Source organism: Macaca nemestrina, chromosome 15 (assembly GCF_043159975.1).
Source record: "Macaca nemestrina isolate mMacNem1 chromosome 15, mMacNem.hap1, whole genome shotgun sequence".
NCBI classification, from domain to species: domain Eukaryota; kingdom Metazoa; phylum Chordata; class Mammalia; order Primates; family Cercopithecidae; genus Macaca; species Macaca nemestrina.
The window spans coordinates 49,974,491-49,992,408 of NC_092139.1; the positions used below are offsets into that span (position 1 = coordinate 49,974,491).

The 17,918-nt window shown below is 38.0% G+C and overlaps 1 protein-coding gene across 3 annotated transcripts in view; it reads right to left on the bottom strand.

The window, feature by feature from the left end:
* The window catches only part of LOC105486875 (kinesin family member 16B), a 310,777-nt gene that overhangs the window by 24,037 nt on the left and 268,822 nt on the right, over nucleotides 1–17,918 (bottom strand). The window lies entirely within an intron of this gene.

The following is a 17,918-nucleotide window of genomic DNA, read 5'->3' on the forward strand; positions in this document are numbered from 1 at the left end:
AGAGGAGAAACAGCAGGTTCTGGCAGAAATAAGCAGCTACAGCTGAATAATCAATACACCACCGGTGGCAAGTAATGATACTATGGTATATATGACTCAAAATGGTCACGAATTTCAAAACCATTTTCATAACTCAGGCATCACTAGTAGGTAGTCAATGCTTTTTCTACCACTAGTCACAGCATCTTGAGTATGGCTATTCTTTCCCCCATTTTTAGCTGTATTTCTATCTCCCAGGGGCCCAAGAGCTAATTAAGAGCTTCAGTTTCAAAGACCTTTCCTTCTCACCCCTGTTGTGCCACAGCATCTATGTGAACTGTAAAGGGCAGCAAAATGAGAAAATACTAAAAGGGTATTTAATTAAGCAAAGTAAACAGTGAGGTCAATAGCAACTGGAAGCTAACATCTGTCTTCAAACAAGGCAGGCGAGCCACCTTCAGGTATAGGCAACAGAGGAGTGAGTTTATGCAGGATGCTCCTTTTGTCTATGCCACTTGTGATATCTACTTCTGCTTCAGAGGCGAGGAGACATTTAATAAAAGAAAACAAAGAGTGATGCCTTGCTTTATCTAGGTGGAGAGGAGAAACAGCCCTCCAGCTGTTTAGCACTGCGATGTTCAGGCTTCTTTTCATTTTGCTTTTAAAATTAACCCAGGAAATGAAAAATGTTCTACACTGAACTCCAAATAAACAGCACATACACAGCTCTAAGTCTGCCATCTTGAGCCATTCTGTGCTACCTTCTTCTGATGCTATTTCCATAGATAGGAAAGAGTTGGAGAATCCCTGTTGTGTATTTGCCAAGCCTCAAACACCTTGTAAATGAGCGTGGGAGCTGGGGAGGTGACAGATGTTACCAATCTAACAACGGGGCTGCACATGAGGTGGGATTGTAACTGGGATTGGTATTAGAATATCTAAAGCCCAACAAATGGAAAAATTACCCCTGCAGCCATATCTGGGATGAATAAAAATGCCTTCCGTGATGGTCAATTTTATGTGTTAGATTGGCTGGGCCATGGTGTCACTAGATATTTGGTCAACATTATTTGGGATGTGTTTATGAGGGTGTTTTTGGATGAGATTAATGTTTGAATCAGTAGAATGGGTAAAGCAGACTGCTCTCCTAATGTGAGTGGGGGCCTCATCCAGTCAGGTGAAGGCCTGAATAGAACAAACTCCAGAGGGTAAGAAGGAATTAATCCTGTCTTACTGCCTTAAGCTGGAACTTCAGTCTTTGCCTACCTTTGGACTCAGACTGAACCATCAGCTCTTCCTGGGTCTTGAGCCTGCTGGCTTTCAGACTGGAACTTACACCGTCATCTCTCCTGGTTCTCGGGCCTTCACACTCAGATCGAAACTACACCATCGGCTCTCCTGGGCCTCCAGCTTGCCAAATGCAGATCTTGAGACTTCTCAGCCTCCAAAATCACATGATCACATGAATCAGTTCTCTCTCCCTCATTGCTTATTGGTTCTGTTTCTCAGGAGAACTCTAACAGAGCTTCCAAGCCACAATTTATGAAGTGGTAAAAAAGCACTACTTCAATACCATGGGTTATGTGTGGAAATGTAAAATTCACAAATATATTTAACATTATATTTCACTGTCTAGTTAAGATTATATGTTCATGCTGAGCGTGGTGGCTCACGTCTGTAATCCCGGCACTTTGGGAGGCTGAGGCGGGCGGATCACGAGGTCAGGAGATCGAGACCATCCTGGCTAACACAGTGAAACCCCATCTCTACTAAAAATACAAAAAATTAGCCAGGCATAGTGGTGGGTGCCTGTAGTCCCAGCTACTTGGGAGGCTGAGGCAGGAGAATGGTGTGAACCCGAGAGGCGGAGCTTGCAGTGAGCCGAGATCACACCAATGCACTACAGCCTGGGTGACAGAGCGAGACTCCGTTTCAAAAAAAAAAAAAAAAAAAAAAAAAGATTAATGTCCAGGGTTTTGGGTGTTCATACCGATTTTATCACTGTCCCCCAGGTCTCATTCAGTTGAAGGACAAGCCATACTGATTCTATCTCACGTGTATGTCTCTAATCTACCAGTTTTTCTCATCCCAGCTGCCAGTGCACCTAGTTTAGGACATAATCATGTCCCCCTGGAAGATGGGAACACCCTAGTCACTGCTCTTCCTGCCCCCAGGCTCCCCTGCTCCCACCATTCTCTCCACAGTGATAAAGCCTCATTCCTCCACTTCACTGCTGACAACATTCCATTGGCTCCTGGTCCTCTGGATCAGGTCCAAAGTCATGGAGATGGCCTGTGGAACCTGGCTTTTCCTTCCCTGTCTACCCTCAACCACCAATCTCACCTTTCCACGGTAGATCCAGATTCCTGAGTCCCACCCTAGTCCTGGTGAATCAGAATATACTGGAACAAGGCTGGAGAATCTGTATTTTTCAAAAAGCTGCTCAAGATAATTTCAAAAATTAGGCCAGATAGATTTGAGAACCACTGCTTTGGGACTCATGTCCTCTGACCTTAACAAAAGAAGTCCATGACTATCCCTGCAGTTACGACAGTCTCCTGTAATGATGTGTCTCTGCCTCATTAGAATTGTGAGCTCCTTGAAGATAAAAGCTGTATGACTGACTGCATGCAGAACTTGTTATTGGTTTATTCAGGGATTCAACCTCTTCCTGGCTTAGGCTTGGGAGCGTGTATGTGTCCAGGAATTTATCCATTTCTTTTAGATTTTCTAGTCGAGGTGTTTATAGTATTCTCTGATGGTAGTTTGTATTTCTGTGGGATCAGTGGTGATATCCCCTACATCAGGCTCAGTGCAGGCATGGGAAGCAGTCCTGAGCATGAATGGTGACTGTCATAGTCACTGAATGGCTTTGATAAAGACAGCAAAGACCCTAAAAGAGAGACCATCAGACATCAAGTGCTTCCTGTAAAATGCAATTAGAAGTACAGTCCCCCCGATAAACTGTTCTTGCCAAAAAAAAATCAAACCTGAACTTAATCAAGCCTCTGGTTTTCAGAAGATGGAGGATTAGAGGAGCATGGTGAACGATGCCATGGGGTTGCACTCAGCGAAACCCAGAACGTGAGGAATTCAACAGGTAAATGAAACGCTGTCGTCAACAAATAAATGGTGAGTAATAAAAAAAAAAAAAAAGAGAGAGAGAGAAACCTATAGATCGTGAGAAACCAGAAAGATGTATCAACCAATGCTATGTGTAAATATGTTGGTCATGATTGAAACATATATATTGTAAGACATGAGAAAATTGGTATGGCTTCAACACTGAATATTTGTTTATACTGAGAGATTAATTTGGAGTGTGTGTGTCTGTGTATATGTGTTTGACGATAGTATTGTGGTTACATTTAAAAATTAAAGTCTTGCTTTCTTAAGAGATATAGCTTAAAATATTTATAGGTGAAATAATATGATGCCTGATACTTGCTTTAAAATAATCCTGTGTGTGTGCATGTGTATGTGCGTGAGTGTGTGTGTGTGCATATAAGTAAGACTGATCCCATGCTGATTATATGTTGAAGTGGGGTGATGAAGAGGGTACATTGGGGTTCATTACATTATTCATTCTGGTGTTCTATATATTGTCATAAAGTGAAAAAAGAGAAAATATAAGGTATTAGTTTCTACATCACAGTATCTGAGATTCGCTTTAATCCAATGAGGCTTAGAAAGTTTGAGATGGTTGTCTTACCCTTTGCATGGTAGAAATTGGTTAATATAACAGAGCTGGATTCTTTGATTCTAAGAACTCATTTAACACCTGATATTAACACAGCCAACACTCTTAGGTAAAGGCAATTTGCTCTTTTGAACCGGAAAGGGTTGCAAAGAATTGCCACAGAAGGTCACCCTGTACCAAAAAGAACTTTGGCTATGTCCTTAAATTGAAGACATTCTCATTTCCACAAAAAATTCTAACCACATTTTGATATTAAATTAATGTCCTCAAGTACTTCTGGCTCTGCACACTAACTTAATAGAAGATTATGTCAAGTTTTCTGTCTGATAGAACTAAGAAGAATTTAGTTTCAGTACTGTAGAAAGTTAAGAGGTGGAGGCAGGAACAGCCTTTATTAGATATCTTAAGTGAACCTTGAAGAAAAAGCTTTTACAATTTATACTAACAGTTAAATCTAATAATAGGTCACTTAGAATATCGTAAGTGATACTACAAGATAGAAGAACATAAAGACCCTCAACCAAACACCAGTGTGAAAAAGTGTTTGCAATAGTACATGAAAATTATAGGGGAAAAGGATCTTTACAGCTGTTTGTCCAATTACATCAGTGTTCCATGAAGCCTCTCGCCTACTTAATGACTACATGTGATTACAACATATTTCCTTCTTGGTTTCTGTGTTCAAATGTTTTAACGTGGAAAGGGAATCCCACTAGGTCTAATTTGCAGACTTGGGAAGGCAATGATTGATTCACATAGACAGACATTGAACTTGAGTTTGGGAAGAACAAGTGAGTAAATATGGTGCTTGATAAAAGATACAACAGTGAATCTCATATTTTAGAGTAATGAGTGAGCCACTTCTAATAAAACATAAATTATTATACGCCAAGCAGTGGAAAATACATATGAAAAATATAATTGTTTGGAAGAAACATTCCTCTTAATAACAGTTTAACATTATACTCTCAAGAAAAAATGATTAATAGTGTCAAATCTACCCATCTGTCCATCCACCCAGCCACTGTTCTTCTCTTCCCTCTTCTTCTTTTTCTTTCTTTTTTATTTTTTTAAGCAAAGCAATAAGGACAAAATAAGAGGTCGGAGGAAGGATAGAAGTGAAAGAGCAATTAAGAGAGAAAAGGAGGAAAGGATGATTATAAATATGTAATTACCACATGATGACTTATTTTTAAACATGTACCTTTAAAAAATAGATTTTACTTCTTAGTTTTAGAGGTTGTTAGAAACATTGAATGTAGTATACAAATTTCCCATAGAACACTTGACCCCCAAATATGCGCAGCCTCCCCCACTATCAAAATCTCACAACAGAGTGGCATATTTGTTAGGACTGATGAATCTACACTGAGGTATCATTATCACCCAAAGTCCGCAACTTACATTAGGGTTCACTCTTGTTATACTTTCTATGGGGTTTGAAAACTGTATAATGACATGCATTTACCATCATATATCATACAGAGTAGTTTTACTGCCTTAAAAATCCTTTATTCTCTGCCTATTCATCTCTCCCCTCCCTCAAATCCCTGGCAACCACTGATCGTTTTATTGTCTTATTAGTTGTGCCTTTTCCAAAATGCCATGTAGTTAGAATCATACACCATATAATCTTTTCAAATTGTCTTCTTCTACTTAGTAATATGCATTCAATGTTCTGCCAAAATCTCTTCATGGCTTGAAAGCTTGTTTCTTTTTAGTGCTACATAACATTCTATTGTTTGGATGTACCACGGTTTATTTATCCATTTACCTACTAAAGGATATCTAAGTTACATCTACACTTTGGCAATTATGATTAACACTACTATAAACATTTATGTTCAGATTTTCGAGAGGGCATGTTTTCAACTTCTTTGGGTCAATGCCAAGGAGTGAGAGGGCTGGATCATACGGTAAGAGTATGTTTAATTTTGTAAGAAATCGCCAAAACCTTGCAAAGTGGCTATACTATTTTTCATTCTCACCAGCAATGAATGACAGTTCTTACTGCACATCCTCACCAGCATTTGGTACTGTTTATGTTCCAGCTTTTGGCCATTCTAGTAGGTGTATGGTGGTATCTTGTTTTCATTTCCAATTTTCTAATGACATATGTTATTGAGACTCTTTTCATATGCTTATTTGACATATGTATATCTTCTTTGGTGAGATGTCTATTCAAGTCTGTTGCCCATTTTTTTCTTTTTTCTTTTTTTTGAGACAGAGTCTTGCTCTGTCATCCAGGCTGGAGTGCAATGGTGCTATCTTGGCTCACTGCGACCTCCTGGGTTCAAGTGATTCTCCTGCCTCAGCCTCCTGAGTAGCTGGGATTACAGGCATGCACCACCATACCCAGCTAATTTTTGTATTTTTAGTAGAGATGGGGTTTCACCATGTTGGCCAGACTGGTCTCAAACTCCTGACCTCATGTGATCTGCCCGTCTCGGCCTCTCAAAGTGTTGGGATTACAGGGGTAAGCCACCATGCTCGGCCTCTTTTGCCTATTTTTAATGAGGTTGTTTATGTTCTTATTGTTGAGTTTTAAGAGTTCTTTGTATACTTGGCATTACACCCCTTTATCAGACATGCCTTTTGCAAATATTTTTTCTCAGTCTGTATATTCCCTTCTCATCCTCCTGACAGTGTCTTCTGCAGAACAGAAGTTTTAAGCTTTAGTGAAGTCTATCTTATTTATTTTATGAATCACATCATTGGTATTGTATCTAAAATGTTATTTCCACACCCAAAGTCATCTAGGTTTTCTCCTATGTCATCTCCTAGGAATTTTATAGTTTTGTGTTTTACTTCTAGGCCTATAATCCAGTTTAGTTTTTGTGAATGGCATAAGGCCTGTGTCTAGATTGGCTTTTTTGCATGTGGATATCCAATTGTTCCATTTATTGAAAAGACTATTTGTTGAAAAGACTATCTTTGCTTCATTTTATTGCCTTTACTCCTTTGCAAAAGATAATTAATTATACCTATTTCTGGACTCTCTGTCCTATTCCATTATCTATTTTTCTATTCTTTCACCAGTATAACACTGTCTTGATTACTGCAGCTTTATATTAAGTATTGGAGTTTGGTAGTGTCAGTCTTTTGAATTTGATTGGGAGTGAGTTGAATCTATAGACCAACTTGCAAAGAACTGACATCTTAACAGTGTTGAGTCTTCCTATCCATGAACATGGAATACCTCTTCATTAGTTTGTCTTTGATTTCTTTCATCAGAATTTTGCAGTTTTATTCATATAGAACTTGCACATATTTTGTTAGATTTATACACAAGTATTTAGTTTTGGGGGATGCTAAAGTAAATGGTATTGTGTTATTAATTTCCAATTCTGTTTGTTTGTTGCTGGTATATAGAATAGCTATTGACGTTTATATATTAACCTTGTATTCTACAACCTTGCTATAATCATGTATCAATTCCAGGACTTTTTTTCTTTGTTAGTTCTTTCAAATTATCTATATAAACAATCATGTCATCTGTGAATAACACAGTTTTATGTATTACTTTCCATCAGTATATATTTTTTCTTGTCTTATTGCATAAGCTAGGATTTTAAATGTTTACTTGTAAAATTATACTGTAAGTCACTACAAGACAACTGCAAAGTAGCAATAGCTTAAAAAAACAATAATAATTTCTAGTGTTTGCTATGTATCAGGAACCTATCCAAATATTTTATATGAATTATTTCATTAACCATCACAACTGTATAAGATGGGTAATATTAATTCCATTTTATGAGTAATAAAACTGACTCACAGAGAAGTAACTTGTTCAAGATTACTCAGTCATGAAGTAGCAGAGCAATAATTCACAACCAGATCTAATGGTTCTATAGTGTATTTAACTTTATCGTGTATCAACTGAGGACCTATTACAAACTATGTTTTCTATTAGGTACTTTTTACATGCCATTCTCATTTGATCCCCTCAACAAACCTGAAAATTAGTGTTTCTTATCCTTGTTTTGCACTGAGAATAATGATGCTCAGAGGGGTTAAATAACTTGCCCAGTGGCAGTTTGCAATTTGGTACAGCAATCTCTCAAACCCATGTTTACAAATGTGCTCTCATTTTGAATTTTTTTTGTATTTTTTTTTTGTCAGAACAAATATCTGCTATTTGCTGTTCAACACAGCTTTAACTGGACACTGAACAAATATTTACTGAGGACCTATTAAGGGGCATATATTGTTCTAGGTGAACGAAGCATTTGGAATCCCTGTCTTCACAAACCTAGCTTCTCATAAAACATAAAACACTTTGTAACAAAACCAACCAATCAACCAGCAAAATACTTTCCAACAACTGTTAAATGTTGTGACCAAGAAATAACAGGGGGAATCTGGTGGATGGCATTAGGGCCAGGACTGCTTCTACTCAGTGGGCAGGGCAGGCCTCTCTGAGGAGAATACATCTGAGCTGAGGGAAGTATTCCAAGCCCTGAGATGTTTTGGCCGACTTAAAACACGATCAATAAAGAAATGAAGATCCTGATTTCCAGCTTAGAGCTTAAATTGGAAGCCCAAAGAAGGAGAACAACTTTCTGCTTATAGTGTGTTTTGACTCCCTGAGTGGTTAGCCATCATCTCAAAACTGAATGTCATTTGGGGAGTAAGAAGGAGACAAATGGCAGAGTACAACTGTTTGATGACAGTGTAGTGAGTCCTCCCTTTTCTCCCCTAGACTTCCATCTGAGTTTAGAAGTTGTTATTATTTTTGAAAAGAGTTGTCTTAATTTTGCTTTCCTCTTACATCAATGACTGCTCATGAAAACCAAAGTGAGATTTTTCCTACTTACCCTCCAATTGGAGACTCTCGCTCATTGTTGCATTCATAAAGCACTAACACATATACATAGGATTTCTGTTGTATAAAATGATTTGACAGGCAACTAGCCTCAGGATTGCAGCATCTTCAGCTTCTCTGACTCCAAGAGCCACCAACATGGAAAAGCCCCCACACTCTACTTCAATTTCCTTGAATACTCCAACAGCCACTAAACATAATACCTTTCAAAAATGCTTTGCTACTGATGATAGTGGTCATGGACTAATAACAGAAAACAGCTCCTGCTAATGTAAATAACTAGATAACCAGAAGAAAAAATAAAAACTTAAATGAGGAAGAAAACGGTTCTTCCTATGAGGTATTTATTTAATCTCTATGTTTGATAATGGTTCTATTATTATATGTGCTGTAAGATCAGCAGAGAATAGATGAAAAGAACATTAAAAGTAGAACTGCCTAATATCTTTCCAATAGGTAAATGACTGAGGGAACTCAGAAATCCTAGGATTTTTACTTCTTGATATTTACTTTGAAACCGAAAAGGCTTAATCTATAAAATGTGTAAACCAAATAATTCTATTATTGATAATTCAAGGTTTGAGAGTAAAATAAAACTAAAGTAGAAGGAGAAAGTGTTTTTAGTCAGGAAAAACTAGGCTGTGTGTTGCAGGCACCATAAGCCAGAAAGGTGACTCCTGGCCGTGGAGTGGTGGTGGTGGTGATGTATCAATACTGACAGCCATTACTAATACCTGTATTTGGCAGATAAGTCATTTGAACTACCGAGACTTTATTTTGGAAACAGTTCTTCATTTACTTTACGTCTCCCATTAGACAGGACAATGCCTATAAACTCTGGGCATCCCATTACTGAGAGAAAAATAAAAGAAAAGCAGTTAGAACTGGCCTGGCATTCTCACAGCTAAGCTGTAGTGTTCTCCCGTGGACCACAAACAATTTCAAAGAATATCAGCGCCAGACAAGGCTACTCTGTGACCATGAAGGATCAAGCCCAAAAAATAAAAATAAAAAAAAAGACCACTCCATAATAGTGTCAGATCAAATACAAAAACATGAACACTGTGATCAAATATAATCAAATATTTCCTTTTCTGGGCTAATACAGTGCTTTTTATCATTCATACTTTTTATTGATATGCTATAGTTGCACATATTTTTGGGCTATATGTGATGTTGATATCTGTATAAAATGTGTAATTTCAGGGTAACTGGAATATCCATCACCTCATTTTTCTTTACTTTGTGTTAAGAACATTACAATTCATATCTTCTAGCTATTTTGAAATACACAATAAGTTATAATTAACTATAATAGCCACACTGTATTATCAAATACTAGAACTTATTCCTTCTAAATGTATTTTTGTACCCATTAATCAACTTCTCTTCACCCACCTTCATCCCCTTCTCAGCCTCTGGTAACCACCATTCTACTCTCTATCCCCATGAGATCCACTTTTTTTGCTCCCACATATGATTGAGAACATGCAGTATCTGTCTTTCTGTTCCTGGCTTATTGCACTTAACAACTTAACATAATGACTTCCAGTTCCATTCATATTGCTGCGAATTCTTTTTAAGGCTGAATAACATTCCATTGTGTATATATACCATATTTTCTTTATCCATTCACCCACTAATGGATACTTGGGTTGATTCCATATCTTGGCTTATCAATCATGTTTTTTTTTTTTTTTGAGACAGAGTCTTGCTCTGTCGCCCAGGCTGGAGTGCAGTGGTGCGATCTTGGCTCACTGCAAGTTCCGCCTCCCGGGTTCATGCCATTCTCCTGCCTCAGCCTCCCGAGCAGCTGGGACTACAGGCGCCCGCCACCACACCCAGCTAATTTTTTTGTATTTTTAGTAGAGACAGGGTTTCACCGTGTTAGCCAGGATGGCCTCGATCTCCTGACCTTGTGATCCGCCCACCTCGGCCTCCCAAAGTGCTGGGATTACAGGCGTGAGCCACCGCGCCCGGCCTCAATCATGCTTTAAACCTCACTCTGTTCTTGCTTTCTAGATAAGAATTATTAATACACTCAATCAGAGAATTGCCCCCAGCATCCAATCCAGAACAAAGCCTGTTTTCCTGCATTCTTCCCCAAATTATCTATTACAAATCCAAATTCTTAATAACTTCCTTTTAATACCTTCTTACTGAAAAGCTTGCAGGTTTCCTGTGGTTCACATGGTTTTTCCTTGTTGTGGTAAATCAATAAATCTAACATTGCTTTAAAAATAGATGTATTCCAACTGTCCCTGTTTGCAGATGACATGATTGTATATTTAGAAAACCCCATTGTCTCAGCCCAAAATCTCCTTAAGCTGATAAGCAACTTCAGCAAAGTCTCAGGATACAAACTTAATGTGCAAAAATCACAAGCATTCTTATACATCAGTAACAGACAAACAGAGAGCCAAATCAGGAATGAACTTCCATTCACAATTGCTTCAAAGAGAATAAAATACCTAGGAATCCAACTTCCAAGGGATGTAAAGGACCTCTTCAAGGAGAACTACAAACCACTGCTCAGTGAAATAAAAGAGGACACAAACAAATGGAAGAACATACCATGCTCATGGATTGGAAGAATCAATATCGTGAAAATGGCCATACTGCCCAAGGTAATTTATAGATTCAATGCCATCCCCATCAAGCTACCAATGAGTTTCTTCACAGAATTGGAAAAAACTGCTTTAAAGTTCATATGGAACCAAAAAAGAGCCCGCATCTCCAAGACGATCCTAAGTCAAAAGAACAAAGCTGGAGGCATCACGCTACCTGACTTCAAACTATACTACAAGGCTACAGTAACCAAAACAGCATGGTACTGGTACCAAAACAGAGATATAGACCAATGGAACAGAACAGAGTCCTCAGAAATAATACCACACATCTACAGCCATCTGATCTTTGACAAACCTGAGAGAAACAAGAAATGGGGAAAGGATTCCCTATTTAATAAATGGTGCTGGGAAAATTGGCTAGCCATAAGTAGAAAGCTGAAACTGGATCCTTTCCTTACTCCTTATACGAAAATTAATTCAAGATGGATTAGAGACTTAAATGTTAGACCTAATACCATAAAAATCCTAGAGGAAAACCTAGGTAGTACCATTCAGGACATAGGCATGGGCAAGGACTTCATGTCTAAAACACCAAAAGCAACGGCAGCAAAAGCCAAAATTGACAAATGGGATCTAATTAAACTAAAGAGCTTCTGCACAGCAAAAGAAACTACCATCAGAGTGAACAGGCAACCTACAGAATGGGAGAAAATTTTTGCAATCTACTCATCTGACAAAGGGCTAATATCCAGAACCTACAAAGAACTCAAACAAATTTACAAGAAAAAAACAAACAACCCCATCAAAAAGTGGGCAAAGGATCTGAACAGACATTTCTCAAAAGAAGACATTCATACAGCCAACAGACACATGAAAAAATGCTCATCATCACTGGCCATCAGAGAAATGCAAATCAAAACCACAATGAGATACCATCTCACACCAGTTAGAATGGCGATCATTAAAAAGTCAGGAAACAACAGGTGCTGGAGAGGATGTGGAGAAATAGGAACACTTTTACACTGTTGGTGGGATTGTAAACTAGTTCAACCATTATGGAAAACAGTATGGCGATTCCTCAAGGATCTAGAACTAGATGTACCATACAACCCAGCTATCCCATTACTGGGTATATACCCAAAGGATTATAAATTATGCTGCTATAAAGACACATGCACACGTATGTTTATTGCAGCACTATTCACAATAGCAAAGACTTGGAATCAACCCAAATGTCCATTAGTGACAGATTGGATTAAGAAAATGTGGCACATATATACCATGGAATACTATGCAGCCATCAAAAAGGATGAGTTTGTGTCCTTTGTAGGGACATGGATGCAGCTGGAAACCATCATTCTTAGCAAACTATCACAAGAACAGAAAACCAAACACCGCATGTTCTCACTCATAGGTGGGAACTGAACAATGAGATCACTCGGACTCAGGAAGGGGAACATCACACACCGGGGCCTATCATGGGGAGGGGGGAGGGGGGAGGGATTGCATTGGGAGTTATACCTGATGTAAATGACGAGTTGATGGGTGCAGCACACCAACATGGCACAAGTATACATATGTAACAAACCTGCATGTTATGCACATGTACCCTACAACTTAAAGTATAATAATAATAAATAAAAAAAAAAAAGAAATTCTTGAATACATTTTTGAATTTTTCTCCTTCAAAAAAAAAAATAAATAAAAAATAAAAATAAAAATAGATGTATTCCTGGGATTTTTTGGCTGAAACTGATTGACACTTATCTATTTCTTTCACAAGCAGAAGTCCAAGGCATACACCAAGTCAGCTGGGGACTTCACAGTGGGCAGTCTTACAGTCAATGACCTGGTAGACATGCCAAGAGAACTAAGTAGCTGTAAATAACCACTGTGTCAATCTGGAGGAACTGTGCTCCTTTCATAATGATCCGATGCCTCTAATCTTTATCATTTTGGACAACAGCTCCACCATGATTAAATCTTTCAGAAAGTCACTTCTATTTTTCAGATTACAATCTTACAGGTTGAAAGACAGGCTGGTATTACAGCCAGAGTTCCGGTATCTTCCAGGAATCATCATGAATAAGAACAGTGACACGATTTTAGTGTCTCTATTGATTTTGCAAGTAAATGTAATAAACTGAGATACTACTATTGTTACATTTCATGTAGAGCTGGGGAGTGGTGCTCTTTTGCCTTCCCTTGGCTCTTAAAACAGCTCTGAAATGTACCATAAGGCTCCATCATTTTCCTTGTCATCATTATCACCATCACCACCACCACAATCATCACTATCATCACGGGACCAACTAACATTTTTCAGTGTTTTTCTTTGTACCAGATTCTGTGTTATACATGCAATCACATTTAATTCTCAGTACAGCTCTAGGACAGTGTTATTATAATCCTCATTGTTCAGGGAAGGAAACTGAAACAGTGACATTAAATAATTCCAAAGGAGCAGAATCAGTACTCAAAACTAAGATGATCTGCTCCAAGGTCCACACTCCTAGCTATCATATTTCTTTTGATCTATCTTAATGCTCAAGCTAAAGAGATGAAAATGGGGACAGAAGAGGTAGATTTCAGTTGCTGGCTGCTCCAGTTTTCTAGGCAGTTTTGAAGAAAATTTCCTAGGATGTCTCACCTTCTTACTTCCAAAAGTGACTGTATTATTCTGGTAAGTTTTGTGGTTTTAGAGGATTTCATTTTTTTCATTAATTATAGTTACTCCTTGAAATGACAGATTATTAAAATGATTAGCAGAACTATTTCCAAGTAGATAATGTTCTCTGAAATTAGAAACCCAAAATGCACCTTTCATCAATGAACAAAAATAAAACAGAAAACTCATTAACTTGGGCCTAATTTGGAAAGATTTTCTGATAATTCAGTGAAAGTGAAGCATGTGTGAAGTATAATGGGAGATTAAGAATTGAATTAGACATCAATTCTGCCGACTTCAAGTACTGAAGAGCACAGCAGGGAAGATGTGAGACATAAACATACCTTTTGATACATGTAAAAAGTGACAGGAGTCTTAGAGAAGCAGAGGTGAGGTTTCATGAATGTTCCAAAGCAGTGCTACTCAAAGTGTGACCCATGTTTCAGACACTTTTACTTCAATTTAACTAATTTTATGTCCGTTGAATCTATATATATTAAAGAAAAGAATTGTACTTCCATTTTGTATGTCCTTTTTATTTATTATTTTCTTATAATTAATTGTCATTCATTGTGCACAAGTACTGATAAGTGATGGAATTAAATAACTGGTCCTTCATCACTGGCAGTTTGAGAAACAGAATATTCTAGAAACATATGGTTCAGCTTGAGATGTTTCAGGCCCATGGTTAAGAAATACTACATACCACATTTATTAGAACTCAATTTGATATCCATTTGGATATACATATTTATATACTATGGATATGTGTATATTTATTATATATTTATTTTATATAATATGCACAATATTTAAACCCACAAAAATGTCTTTAAAGATATTCTAAGCTTATATTCTTCAGTAATTCACGTAAAATGTCCTTTTTTATACTTTGGTGAATTTGACATACTCTTAAATCCTCACAAGAACAATGTGACATCTCATAAATAAACAAAGCTGTAAGCAACTGAGATTCAGAACCTTTTATTACTCACAAAGTGAATATTTGAAATCAGCAATCACAATAAACATCTTTCCTTGAACAAAGAAAACAGGATTATAAATAAAAGCCATCCTTACTGCCATGGTTACTTAAGAGATGACGAAAGGGGTCTGTGTTATTAACTAGTTTCTTCAGTTCTAGAACACTGCTTGGCACACAGTAGGTGCTCAATAATTGCTGAATAACTGGAATGGCATTTAAGAATAAATAATTAGACAGTGGATCTTAGTTAACACTGTAGTGATAACACTGGAAGGTGACTTTTTCCAACAGCAAAGGCATTTCTTTATAGGAAGAACCAACTCCATTCTAAACTTAGAGTATGTTGATTAAAAGAAGGGGTTTGTTCTAAAAGACAACTGAGTATGAACTGTGGCTTTGCCACTTACTACCTTTAGTGACCCTCTTTCTCCTCCCCGAGACATAGGCCTTCCCCTGTAAGATGAAGATAATGGTAGAACTCACCTCACAAGCTGGTTGTGAGGAATATATGACAGGATATCATAAGCACTTTCCACTCATGCTTGGCCTTAATAAACAGCAGGCAAATGTGGGAAAGCAGGCACTATGTGAAGCATATGAAATTGCTGACACTCCACCATTTCTGGTCTACAACACAATGGCAGTTTCTAATGGCTCAACCTAAGTTACGCTATCTCACTGAAAATACATTAAGAAGCACCTTTTGCTCAAACTAACGTATCAGAGACTAGGTACATTCTTTTCCTGTTACCTCCACTGCTGTATCTGCCAACACATGTCTCCCAGGCAGCTGTCAGGGCTACCGGAAGGAATGTCTGGAGCCTGGGAAGCATGTCACTTATGAGGAGTGTTGTTAGCACAAGCCTCTGACTGCCCACAACATGCACAATTACACTGAACTGGTTGAGCTGAGCCAGGATGGCGGCATAGGGCGATCTACCCATGTTAGAAATCTTCTAAGATTGTATAGTTCTTTTTGAACAAAAGTGCTGGGAGCATTTAAGCATGAGATGTAAAGCAATCATTAGCCAGATTCTGAAAAAACTGGCTCCAGCTACAAACCAAAATTGGCTAGGTATCAGTGGAGAAGATAGAAGGTTGGCAATGAGATTAGCACTTATGACTCAATTTATACTCCTCTACCTACTATCTTACCATCATCACATTCTTACTCCTGCCTTTATGCGGTGCAGTATGTTAAATGTTACAATTTCCAGTCCCTACACTATCACCACCCACCACCAGACACGCAACCAATACTCCTTGCTCCAAGGTAAAAAAATTAATCTCCAAAACATCTGACAACAGCGAGAAATTTCTGTTCCTATCCATCATTTCTAAAAATAAATATTTTAACAGACTTAACTTTTATAACTTGAGAGTGCCAAAATGGTGTTTAGGTTTTTAACATGAAAACACTTTATACTTTTGCTAATAAACTCAAACACGAGGTCCAAATCTTAGAAATATCTTAATAGAAGGAAGATTAAAACACAATCGAATGCCTACTTAAAATACTACTTTATACAGCTATATCACGGTGAGGTTCAGAAAGTTGCATTTCTGGATATTAATAATCGGTCAGATAATTTCTTTTAAGCAGACATCACACTAGGTAAAGTTTCATATAGGAATTTAAACACATGCACTTAGAGGAAAGGAAATATCTCATTTGTCTTTGTATTATATGTAACACCTACCACTGTCTCTAGTATGTAGTAAGGAATTAAATAAATGTTTGTTGAATTAAATGGGAAGTTCAGGGAAAATAACTAAGTTGATTTTCATATGAAAATAGTCGCAGGGAATTAACTCAAGAATCTCAGATTAACTTTCTATTAAAGTGAAGGTTACTTATACTTGCTCCTTGAAAAGAAGATAATATTCTAAGATTTAACAGTCAACATTAGGTGAAATGCATTAAATTTCAAAAGTAAGTGCTTATTTCCATAACGTGTGGAAGCTGTTCTCTAAAAGATAATGCCACAGATAAATAACAGTCACAGCCAAGGGAAGGAAGGGTTCCTTGCCTAGGCAGAGACATTAACATAAAATTCTGCTCATCAACAGCTGATGGTTTAGAAGGGTTAAGTGATGAAGTATCAGATGTCAAAAGGACAAACATAGGTTCCACCTGAAAGCATTAACAATGAAAGAGTGCCCTGAACTTTGCTCTAACTCAGAAAGTTGGAATGGAAAACCAAAGGTACCCAGTGCTGTGCTCACAAATGCACGGCACACAAAATGCCCAATCGGTCATGGCACAGCTGTGCACCATGTGAGTTTAACCACAGCCCTGAGTAGCCAGGGAGGACAACAATCTATTTTCTGTTGACATATAAAAACAAGTTTATAAACCATCATTTTCCATGTTTCCAATAAAGGCAGATCTAGTTAATGAAGGCAGGGAGGAGTTAGGTAAAGAAAATAATCCCCAGTTCTACTGTTATTTTTTAATTTTTTTGTAAGATACAATCAAACCTTTGAGAAAACTTGATCAAGCAGACTCACTGCAATCACCTTTTCCTTGAAGACAAATTCTTCAGTTGGGTATCAGGATCATGCCATTCTAGGTTGAATTACTTCTTCAGATGCATAACTCTATAGTCTAACTCAAATGCTGCTACACATGGCTGCATCCTGAAACTCCTCTTTTATCAGAGTGCTTCTATATTCAAGATCTCAAAACTCTAAAATGCTCCTCATGGACAACAACCTCCCAGTCTTCAATTTCTCCTTTGCTCCCACTTCTCTTCTTCTGCTCTCATGGGAACCTCCAGCCTCTAGAAATTTCCCTAATCCTTGTTCAGTGGCATTAAGTGCATGCCATGGGCAGCCAATTTTAACTGGCTGTCACCAGGAATGAGAATACCTACTTTCTATGTAGCACTTCACAATCCAGAAAGCGCTCTCTCAGGACTTTCCTTTTTTGACTTTATTTCCAATAGGTCTTACTATTATTACTCTTAAAGTAGCAGCAAAGGGCCGGGCGCGGTGGCTCATGCCTGTGATCCCAGCACGTTGACAGGCTGAGGCGGGAGGATGGCTTGAGGTCAAAAGTTTGAGACCAGCCTGGCCAACGTGGTGAAACCCCACCTCTACTAAAAATACAAAAATTAGCTGGGCGTGGTGGTGCACACCTGTAATCCCAGCTACTCAGGAGGCTGAGGCAGGAGAATTGCTTGAAC